Source organism: Sinocyclocheilus anshuiensis, unplaced genomic scaffold (assembly GCF_001515605.1).
Source record: "Sinocyclocheilus anshuiensis isolate Anshui unplaced genomic scaffold, SAMN03320099.WGS_v1.1 scaffold67, whole genome shotgun sequence".
Taxonomy (NCBI): Eukaryota; Metazoa; Chordata; class Actinopteri; order Cypriniformes; family Cyprinidae; genus Sinocyclocheilus; species Sinocyclocheilus anshuiensis.
This window is the reverse complement of record NW_015552546.1, coordinates 3,170,823-3,181,785: the sequence shown is the minus strand read 5'-3', so window position 1 is coordinate 3,181,785 and position 10,963 is coordinate 3,170,823. Positions and strand designations below refer to the sequence as shown.

Sequence of the window (10,963 nt, the reverse complement as noted above, 5' to 3'; positions counted from 1 at the left end):
TTTTCGCTTTTTCTTTCTTTTTCTTTTTGCAAAAGCACATCCACTAAGTGTGATTCCCCCACCTCCTCTCGCTCTCTTTTTCTGCCTCCTGCGCTCTACCTGCATGTGAAATGCGTCTGCATACCCCTAACCTCGCTTTTTCCTCCTGTTTCAGAGCCACCCTTAAGTGCTGTTGCCGATACCCATGAGTAAGCCCCATAAAAGCCACACCATCGCCACGGCCGTTATTGTTTCTTGCGGATGATTGATTGATGGATGAGGGCTGACACTTCAATGAAGCCATTTCCACTGGCATCTCTATCCGATGATGTGCAGCGTATATATTTCTATCCACGCCTCATTGCTCGCCTGTGTCATTCCTGGAAGTTCATTTACACCATGTTCCCTGAAGGACCTTTTTTTTTTGCCCATCTCCCTTTTTCTCTCTCCTTTTTTCTACTGTTTTTCTCCTCCTGGTGTCATAAAATAATGCTATTTCACGTAGGCTCTGTGGGAGCTGGGATAATTTGCGCAGAGTGACAAAACAAAAGGCATAGAGAGGTTACTCAACGGAGGAACATGCCTGTATTAAATGTATGTATGATTACATTTAAATCTGCTTAAATATAGTATTGTCATTCCTGCTGTGCAGGGCCTTTTTAGTTTCATTTTTAGCATTTGAGAAATATTAAACAATTTTTAAAGAGAGAGTGCATTTTTTCCCTCACAATATCACAATTAAGTAAATATGAGGATTCATTTTAAATAATTTGACTACTATTATTGTAGATGTTGCTATATTTGTCATGTTTATTTTTAAAATGTGAAAACTGAGAGTTTATTAAGAAATACTGTTGTAATTGGAAATCAAGTGTGTTTCATGTTTTTCACACATTTTATCCCATTATGTTTGTGTAATGTCCCTTTAAAAAACAAAAGCTTGTTCATTAATGATGTCATCCTCCAGGAAGTGGAATCATTTTGGAGGGAAAACAACCGCAGAAACAATAGTAAGTTTAAGCAATGGATTTGATTCATTCTGTGATGCATTGTGGTTTCTTTTTATTTATGTAGTTTGAAAATGTCCCATCCTCAGCAGAACTTTTTATGATATAGTTAATACATTTCAAAATATATTTTAAAACTTGAAGTTGATATATCCATGTAAGCTTTAGGTGTTCATTTCTATACTGTTAGATTCCATCCAGTTTATTTTCTTGCAAATGTGTAAATAAAGTTCAGTTAGAATATATTTCATAGGTCTCACTTTGTTAGAAATACTTACTTAAATTACAACGCAAGCTTATTCATTTTTTTTTTTTTAAGTGTACTGCATAACAGGAATGTCCCAGCAACTCTGTTAGCATTTAAGTTAATTACCCACTTTGTTAGTCAACCAGCTACTAATGGTGTGGCTTCCTGTTTTTGTTTCCAGGATATCGTAGCAATAACAAAGATTTTTCAGTTGGTGAGTTGAAGAAGAGAAAAAGATGGCTTTTCAAAGACAATTCCTCATTTTTATCTCATATGGAGAGCAGATGGCAGGCCTGCATCAGTGCAGGAGGCTTTCTGGGATGACAGCCATGAGATTCCCCCTCAGGTGCCATTGGAGCCCTCATGTGCCGGGAGTGTGATGGTTGGGACATGGCACCTCCTCGTGAAAGAATGGCTCTCTGTTCGCCTCCCTTTCTCACTTTGTAATGGTGCTTGCTAGCAACCTAATATTTCAAGTGTATGTGTGCACACACAGAGGCTCAAACAGTATGGACTCTCTTCTCTCCTTCTCTAACAGCCTACTTCTTTGTGTGTGAGTATGAAAACACATCCTTGGATTTGAGTTGAAGATCTAATCTTCTTATTAGGAGTATTCTGGTTAATTTAATGCACATTAATTAGTTTAATGGACAGCTAATTGTCTATGAATAGTATTTGTGACGGTAAAGTTCAACTATGGTAATGGACTTCAAATTGGTCATATTAGAGGTTTAAAAAGCATAAATGCAAAGCTTGTGATTTTATTCAAAGTCTACTATTTTAGCTAGCTATGCTAAAAGTCAAAAGACAAAATTTTATGTTTTTATGCACTGACATGCTAAATGTATGTGATGGTCGGATATTTTATTTAAATTAGACATACTTTACAATTGCATGCTAGGGCTTCATTGAAGATATACAAAGGTTAACATGTTTTCTGTCCTTTCTCAGAAACCGAGGTCTGTGGTAACTGAGAACAACAACAACAGCAAATCAGCATATAACCAGGTAAGTAATATGTCCACATTGAAAGCAAGAATACTGTGCAAAGCAATACAATCATATTTTGTGTTTTACATTTACCTGTAGATCTATGTGGGGCAGGATCTTGGACCAATGAGGATTCACTATGGGCGGAGCTACCCAGTGTGACATCATGGAAACAGAAGCCAAACGCCTGGAAGGTTAGGACAAAACTCCAACACTTTCAGAAAACTGTGCAAGTATTGTACTTTTAGGGGTGCAACAGCTTGTCACTGGGGCAGGGACATCTTTGCACCTTATTTACTCCTAAAAGGTTCATAGTAGTACCTTTAGGTGACATTGTATTACTACTCTAAAGTGCATTTTAGGGATAGGTAAGGTACAAAGTTGTGCTTTTAAGGGTACGGAGCCAGTGACAAGCTGTCGTACCCCTAAGGGTACCATTTTCAAAACAATGACAGTGAATATGCTGTTTCTTGCATGTGTGTTGTGTGATAGCCATGCTTGTGCATGATAATATAATCAGAAACAAATGCGTTAAACATATAGGGTTCCCACATGGACCATTTTCTCTGTCTTTTACAGTGTTCGTGTCACAGGCCATTTCACTATGACAGGGAGTATCTTACAGAGAAAATGCAGCATGTTTGAAAATATTCGAGACCTCATCACAATATCAGAGAGAACATGTGGATACTCCGCCAAAAGCCTCCTGCATTTTTGATGACTCGACCTTCTGTCCTCTTCCAGAGATGAAGTGTCTCATAAGGAGAGGTGAGTATTCGGACCCGCTGTATTTATACAGGCCTTCCCGATGAGAGAATGTATTGAGGCAGGAGAGGCGATTGGACTGGCGTATATTTCCCCTGCGTCTCCCTTCAGCATGTCATTCTTTATCAGTAATCACCTTAGAGGGCAGCGTGGCACTCGTTTGCGAGATGCTGACCTCCCTTGCACTGAGAGGCAGTGGACAGTGGGCCCATCCATAACGCTGCGATGCATTACCGGCGGTAATATGAAGTGTAGTCGCCCCTTTCAGGCACTAGCGTTCAAGTGCAAGGCCTGGGGAAAACACCTCTTGGGACCCATCAAAACTCAGACTGGTTCTATGTGTCACTGGTATTAATTAACCCCCAGAAACTGTGAAAAATGAAAGACGCTTGGCTATGTAGATGTGAACTGTGTATGCCTACCGTGCTGAGAAGACCAGGGCTATGCAACTCTGCTTCTCGAGGGCCACTATCCTGCAGTATTTAGTTCCAACTCTTATCGAACATGACTGACTATTCAAGGGTTGGAGCAAAATGCTCCAGGACAATGGCCTTCCAGGACCGGTGAAATAGTCATGGTTTAAACAAACATGACTTTCAATGCAGGTCCAAGCATTTGCATGCTAAGTCCAGGTTCAGCTGGTCAACCAGCATCTCCAAGCTGTTCATCAGCAAAATGCTGTCTTTACTACCTTTCTGGGCCTTGAACATGTCAGTTGTATTGCTTTCTATGCAGGGTCAGAAAGCTCTCGGATTTCATCAGAAATATCTTGATTTGTGTTTTCCGAAGACGAACGAAGGTCTTACGGGTTTAGAGCGGCATGAGGGTGAGTAATTAATGATAGAATTTTCATTTTTGGGTGAACTATCCCTTTAAGAAGCCTTTTGAGGACTCCAGTTTCCAAAATGTGTTCTGGACCCCACACCAAGCCGACTTCAAAGAACTAGCGGCGACGAAAGCTGAAGGTGTTGTTGCCTTGCATCGGCTGCGTCTGGACCAAAAAGCTGTGCTTGAACACACTGCATAGACTACAGCCGACTGCAAACTAGTGTTGTCAAAAGTACCGACTTCAGTACCCAGTCAGTTCTGAAATGTAAAAAATGTCTGTGTGAGCGCTCGGTGAAGAGCGTGAAGTGATCACTGTAGCCAATCACAGTCATATCTTTTGAGCATGTGAACGCATTGGCCAATCAGCAATTTTTAAGAATCAGCTCAACATCGCTCAAATGTTAGCGGGAAATATATGTTTTTAAAATTTCAGTATCGACTGGTACTGAAGTCGGTACTTTTGACAACACTACTGCAAACTAGCATGTGCGTTCTGCATCTGCGTGTAAAGAGTTAACTCTCTACTGTATATCAGCAGGTATCAATAGTCTATTCAATCAATAATCAAGTCAATGACTATTGGTATCAATAGTCTAGTCAATTCATCATTCAAATGGAGAAACCAAAACAAGGATATATGCTGATATGCGAAATGGAAACAAAGCAGCGCCTGCTTACCATTTTGAGCCTGACGACAGCAAACGTGTAGAACACAACAAAAACAGCAACAAAAAAACTAGCCCAACAGATGCTCACCGACGGCTTGACGTTTGCTTGCTGTGTCCCGGCCTTTAGTCAGAAGACGGCAAATTTAATTTTATGCAAATGAAACAGTGAAGAATAGATGCACAGTTCATTCAATAGGTTGTACTGTCCAAGGGTACATCTAATCTTCACAATCCATGTTTCCTAGACCAGTGGTTCCCAGCCATGTTCCTGACCCCCCCAAGCTTGTCTCCTTTTTCTGACACACCCACTTCAGGTCTTGGAGATTCTACTAATGAGCTGGTGATCTAAGTCAAGTGTGTTTAATTAAGGAGACATGCAAAATGTGCAATGTTGGCAGGGCCTCCAGGAACATGGTTGGGAACCACTGTTCTAGAAATATTTTCAATGTTTGGTTGGCTATTAACAATGGACACCAAGGTATACAACAGTACAACTTAATGACCAGACTGTACATCAATGTGGCATTCTCCCGACTAAAGTCCATGCTGGTCTATTCAGTAAGCTTTCATTCTTTGCAAATGGTTTATGGTCAGCAGTGACCTGAACCTGAAGTTTACTCAAACTCATGGTCCAAGCTGTGCTTCTGGACACATCTCATCTGCCCAAGTGCATGTACGTCTCAATCTTAAAGGCGATTCAGCCACATCCATCTGGCAAAGCAATACACTTTATCCGCTAATGTGTGCTGACACTGAATACTACACCCACCGAAATGAGGAGCCGCAAATTGGGTTATTCATCTTCACCTGGCGGTAATCTAGTTGATAAGCACTAGGCACGTAGATCTCGGGGGGAAGAGGCAATGTGATTACTGAGAGCAGAGCCCATGATGCCTGAGTTGCAGTAAAAGGGCCTCTGGTGCTCCGAGGGATGGGCCTCTAACAAACACATTTGAAGAATACAAAGAAAACACTCATTCTTGCTTCTTGGCCATGTAGTGCCTTTTAGCGCTAGTAACAGTTTGCATGAGAGGATGGAAAAGGAGAATAAATGAGCTTGTTTAACTGACTAAAGGGAGAAAGGTGATTTGAGAGGTGCTCTGTGGTGTTCGAGAAAGATATCATCTATTTCTGTCTCAGAGAGACTTGGTCTTTTTCTTGGTTTATATCCTCTTGCCGTACTTCAATTGTTTTTCCCAGAGAATAGCGTGCATTCACCTGTGAAATCGGGCCAGCGTGCAGAGCAGTCTGACTGTTGTAAATAAAGAACAAAGGCTAAGGCGATTCAGCCACATCCATCTGGCAAAGCAATACACTTTATCCGCTAATGTGTGCTGACACTGAATACTACACCCACCGAAATGAGGAGCCGCAAATTGGGTTATTCATCTTCACCTGGCGGTAATCTAGTTGATAAGCACTAGGCACGTAGATCTCGGGGGGAAGAGGCAATGTGATTACTGAGAGCAGAGCCCATGATGCCTGAGTTGCAGTAAAAGGGCCTCTGGTGCTCCGAGGGATGGGCCTCTAACAAACACATTTGAAGAATACAAAGAAAACACTCATTCTTGCTTCTTGGCCATGTAGTGCCTTTTAGCGCTAGTAACAGTTTGCATGAGAGGATGGAAAAGGAGAATAAATGAGCTTGTTTAACTGACTAAAGGGAGAAAGGTGATTTGAGAGGTGCTCTGTGGTGTTCGAGAAAGATATCATCTATTTCTGTCTCAGAGAGACTTGGTCTTTTTCTTGGTTTATATCCTCTTGCCGTACCTCAATTGTTTTTCCCAGAGAATAGTGTGCATTCACCTGTGAAATCGGGCTAGCGTGCAGAGCAGTCTGACTGTTGTAAATAAAGAACAAAGGCTAAAGAGATTCAGCTGTCCATCAGCCGGGGCAGGATACAACATTATCTCATGGCAGACTGGCTGGAAGTTAGAGGGATACTCTTTGCCTAGTCGTAGAAAATGCATGTATCTAGCAAGCGATTTGTAGAGATCCAACTTTGCAATGTTCCATGCAAAAAGGTTCAAATGCAAAGCAAAAAATATTTATCGAAATGCTATTAGAGGCCTCAACTGGAGCGCTGAGCTTTAGAAATGTTTAGGTTGCATTAACTCATCAGTATCTTGAATTATACTAGCAATGTAAACACAGGACTCTTTAGCTGAGTCCACCTTCTGCAGGTTGTGAAAAGAGCTGGGGCCTTTGTTGCTCGCTCCAGTCGGTGAATTATTTTCATCCCTTCAGGAGTCCGTCTGACCAAGACGTAGCATCATCTCATGACTTATGCATGTCATAGACCCCCTTACTTTCCCCTCCTAATGGCCAGATAGCTTCGGCGGCTGCAAGTTGTTGTTGTATTTGCAGACGTGATGCATAGATCCCCGGTGGCCGTGTAAAAACCAGCCAGGCCAGGTGCAACACTAATATCCCAGCCGTATCCAAACATTTCCTTTCAAAGTAACCAGCACACAGGGGCCCATAAATTAGAGCCAAGATGTCGGGCTTCCAATAAGACCCTACCCTGAGCAATAAACTTTGACATTGGTGTGTGAAAAACGGTGGCCCTTTTTCATTGTCAAGTGTTACAAATTGATGAAATGAGTTCATCGATGTTCCCCGGTCATTATCCCTCTAGTGGCACTTTGTTTTACCGACAGCGGGGAAAGGGACGGAGCAGATTAGAGGCCCCCTGACACAGTTTATCAAACCAAATCTAATATCATCCATAAGAAGAGAATCTGGAAATCAATACTTCATTACTAAATTGTTACTGGGGATGAAGAGTGATTGCGAGGGTTCAGAGATGTGTCTCGGCGGCCGGGGCATGGGAAGGGGGGGTTGGGGGCGGGGTTGTTGGTCAGAACAGATAATAGAAACTGAGTTTGCCTTTGATTGGGCCTTTGCGTTATAGCTGGAAAGAGAGAGAGAGGTGGGGAAAAGGAAAGGGAATCTCTCTTTCTTGACTTGTCTACTGGGTGCGCACGACATTATGGCGGACTTATTGGGTCGTTGGCAAGCAAACTCTCATTATGAAGGCATCGATTTACACAATAATGAATTCTTTACTTAATACCGATCTTTGTGTAAAATCGGTGTGTTGAATGTAGGAGAGTGTGAGCGGTGTTGTTGCTAGTCTTCCATAGTCAGGCTTTTCACTATTGGTGAGGAAGTCTACATTACCAAGAACAATCAAGAACTGCCTTTTTATGCAACGTTTATGGCAGGCAATTCTTTAATTGTCCAGCGACATTCAGTATGGTGGCTGTAGGAATGTAGTTTCAGTTTGTTTACTCCACATTACTCCATGCCATGCGCATTATCCTATTGCATTAAGCTTACTGAATATAGCAAGTTAACACGATTTGTGCTGAGAATAATATAAAAAAATGCTGCTTTTGTTAATTTTATTGCTGATTTTTAATATGTCGATAATACATTATTTTAGCATGATTTTGTACTAAGAAGCTATTGTTGCCAGGTTTTATTGCTGATTTGAAATGTTAAAATGTTAGTATTTGTAACAGGCTTTTTTACTTTATTTTAAGACGCTAAATGAATACTACATTTGTTGCCAAATTGTATTGCTGATTTGAAATTGCTGATTTGAAATTTCTGATTTGAATTTTAGCATTATTTGAGCTAAGAAGCTATAAGAATTCTACTTTTATTGGCAGATTTTATTGCTGATTTGAGCTAAGAAGCTAAATGAATGGTACTTTTGTTTACCATGTTTTTGCAGATTAAAATATATTAAAGATACAGTATTTTAGCATGATTTGAGCTAGGAAGCTAAGTGAATGGTACTTTTGTTTACCATATCTTTTTACGAATCTGAAATGTTAAAAATACATTATTTTGGCATGATTTGATCCGAGAAGCTAAATGAATGCTGCTTGCCAAATTTTTATTGGCAATTAAAATGCAGTATTTTAGCGTTTTAACAGGCTTTTTTGCTTTATTGTTAAGACTCTAAATGAATGCTACATTTGTTGCCAAATTGTATTGCTGATTTGAAATGTTAAAAATACAGTATTTTACAATTATTTGAGCTAAGCGGCTAACTAAATGCTACATTTGTTGTCAGGTTTGATTACAGATTTGAAATATGTTTAAAACAATATGTTGCAATATCATTCCTGTACAGTACAGCATGGTGCTAGCAATGTCAGCATAATGCTTTGATCCCTTGGGAATGCATAAACTGATAAAATGTACATAAAAAGTCACTTTGCATAATAGGGTTTGCAAAAAGCACAAATGTAAACATGTATTGTAGCATAAAACAGTATTGTAGCATGACTTGAGCTAAGAAACTAAACTAATGCAAATTTGTTGCCAGATTTTATTGCTGTTTTAAAGTGCAGCTACTAGTTTGTGCACTAAAGTTTTCATTGTAACAGCCTAAGAAACAAATTGGTTAAAAATGCACTCTGACAACCAGAATGGCATAGAAACGAACTAATCAGACTGGAGCTGGTGATTTCAGCTAGCTCTTGTCCTTGTTTTGTTTACTTCAGTCCATCAAACAGTGGACAACCAGATGCTTTCTACACAGTAATATGACTTGTTATATACGATCTCAAACTGCTCAAAGACACTAAGCCGTCCTCTGGCGCCTAAATAAATAAATTAAAGAGAAGGAATAAAAGATTTTAGAGCAAATTATTTTGACGAGGCGCGTTGCGCTGCATCGCTAACTCCACAGTATGTCTCTAATTGGAAGACCATTGTCTGAGCTGTCACGACTGAAGCCTCGCACGTTCGCTCACGTTAAGATCGCGCACGTTTCCAGAGCCCCTTTCCGCGCAGGTGACAAAGATAAACATTTTTTACGGCCGAGTTTGACATCGGCGGAGGGAGAAGACTTAGTCCAGTATCAGAGGCCTACGGCTAATGATTTTTGAGCAGCCCCCGACTGAGCCTTAAATGTCTTCAATATCCATAAACAACTCTATACTGTCCAATTAGGCAGACAGAGATGTACTGAGCTGTCAGACAGATTTGCATGGCTAAGCACCTGAGATCCCGCAGATGATGGTGGGGAGGGTTCGTCAGGCCGGGAGAGAAAGACGAGCACAACGGATGACTTTCATTACTGCATTTTGCCTTTTTCCCAACACCCAATTACTGCCAGGATTAATTGATTATGTTACCTTTCTTTCAAAGCCCAATGCAGAGGTTGCTGGCGCTTTCTTCCCCCGCTTTATGCACTTATTTCCTGAGTTCTGTTTTGCGTTTTGCACACATATAAAGCCCTGTTACTCTTGTGGGGATTTAATACGTTTTGCAATTTACAGGTTACGAAAAAAACATCCAGATCTGTTGCCTTTGAAAAAGACGGCCATTTGCAGCGGGCGATACGGTGTGTAATTAGGATTTATACCCTCGCGTACCGTCACCGTTGCCCCTGCTCTCCCCTCTCTCTTCGCAACAGGCCTGTCAGCGGTCAGGGAGCTTGGGAGAACGTGACACTTCCCTGAGTACGGCTGATGGGAGTGAATCGTGCTTTTTAGATTCATTATGGCACTTTATTTTTCCACTGGGCCTTTTCTCTCCTGTCCATCCAGTGTTGGGAGTGAGACGTGTGAGGGTGTATTAACGGACAGACAGCGTACATATTTCACGATATGTGCGCGGTTCTGCTCCGCGGCCCGGCTGAGATGCTCGGCTCTCTGTCGGTGTCTGTTTTGTCGTACATGCTGGCCAGACAGAGAACTCAAAATGGCAAGTGTGTCTCGGTACGGGGGAAACATCGTCAAAGTCACATCAGGCTGTACGTAATTTCTGGGTTAAAGCTGGTTATGTGGGGAGCTAGAGAGAGAGAGATCTAGAAGCAGGGTGAGTTTTATGTCTGTTTTTCAAAGCTGCTATAGAATTATATAGCAACTTTATGTAGAGATATAAAGTGGCCAATAATGGATTTTTCAGATAATGATAAATAAGAGAGGAAAAGAGCTGAATTCTGATTAGTTATTAAAGTCGATATACTGAATGAAAACATTACATTTGGACTATTTAAATGATTTGTAAAAATGTAAATACCATTTGTGGAAATTGTGAATTTGTAACTTCAAGCATTAGCTGATAATTGAGATATATTTATATAATAATAATATAATTTTATTATCTATTTTATTATTATTTACTAATAATCTTTTTTAAATTTGTTATATAATATTGCATATATTGTTATATAAGATTATATATTTTAATTAATTTTGACTATATATATATATATATATAGTATTTAAAATGTAAACAAATTGTTTTGTAAATTATATATAAAATATTTTTCTGTTTTTATATATTTTACTGTATAAATATTTTAATATGTAAGCGGAAAGCATCTCTTTTCTTATCTTGGTTATCATCTTCAAAAAAATTTTTATATATAGAACTACAAATATTTCATTTAATATTTTACATGTTTAAATGTGTGTGTGTTTATATATATATATATATATATATATATATAT

At 39.9% G+C, this 10,963-nt stretch overlaps 1 long non-coding RNA gene across 2 annotated transcripts; it reads right to left on the bottom strand.

Annotated features, from left to right (window-relative positions):
- Nucleotides 1-2,087: 2,087 nt before the first annotated feature.
- Nucleotides 2,088-4,749, bottom strand: LOC107664152 (uncharacterized). Of its 2 annotated transcripts, none has more exons than XR_001631427.1 (3): nt 4,495-4,749; nt 2,317-2,410; nt 2,088-2,203 (listed from the first exon to the last, which is right to left on the bottom strand). It is a non-coding gene; the product is annotated as an uncharacterized LOC107664152 (long non-coding RNA). The 2 variants fall into 2 exon arrangements; XR_001631428.1 differs by having other exon boundaries at nt 4,573-4,749.
- Nucleotides 4,750-10,963: the final 6,214 nt, after the last annotated feature.